At 50.7% G+C, this 661-nt stretch overlaps 1 pseudogene; it reads left to right on the forward strand.

Moving 5' to 3' along the window:
* On the forward strand, positions 1-661 carry LOC110318946 (annotated as a pseudogene).

A 661-nucleotide genomic window follows, 5' to 3' on the forward strand; every position in this document is an offset into this window, starting at 1 on the left:
CATCAGGTGAGCCAAGATGGGTGCATACAAATACATCCAGGAGCTACGGAGGAAGAAACAGTCGGACGTGATGCGCTTTCTTCTGAGGGTCCGCTGCTGGCAATACCGCTAGCTCTCTGCACTGCACGGGGCTCCCCGCCCCACCCAGACTGGGGTACAAGGCTAAGCAAGGCTATGTCATTTACAGGATTCGTGTCCGCCGTGGTGGTCGCAAACGCCCAGTTCCTAAGGGTGCAACTTACAGCAAGCCTGTCCACCATGGTGTTAACCAGCTGAAATTTGCCCGAAGCCTTCAGTCTGTTGCTGAGGAGAGAGCTGGGCGCCATTGTGGGGCTTTGAGAGTCCTGAATTCCTACTGGGTGGGTGAAGATTCCACATACAATTTTTTGAGGTTATCCTCATTGATCCATTCCATAAAGCTATCAGAAGAAACCCAGTAGATCACCAAACCAGTCCACAAACACAGATGTGTGGGCTGACATCTGCTGGCCAAAAGAGCCGTGGCCTTGGAAAGGGCCACAAGTTCCACCACACTATTGGTGGTTCCCGCCGTGGAGCCTGGAGAAGGCGCAATACTCTCCAGCTCCACCGTTACCGCTAATACACGTGATATTTGTAAAATTCATATCCAATAAACAATTTAGGACAGTCAAAAAAAAAA

Source organism: Mus pahari, chromosome 3 (assembly GCF_900095145.1).
Source record: "Mus pahari chromosome 3, PAHARI_EIJ_v1.1, whole genome shotgun sequence".
Lineage (NCBI taxonomy): Eukaryota > Metazoa > Chordata > Mammalia > Rodentia > Muridae > Mus > Mus pahari.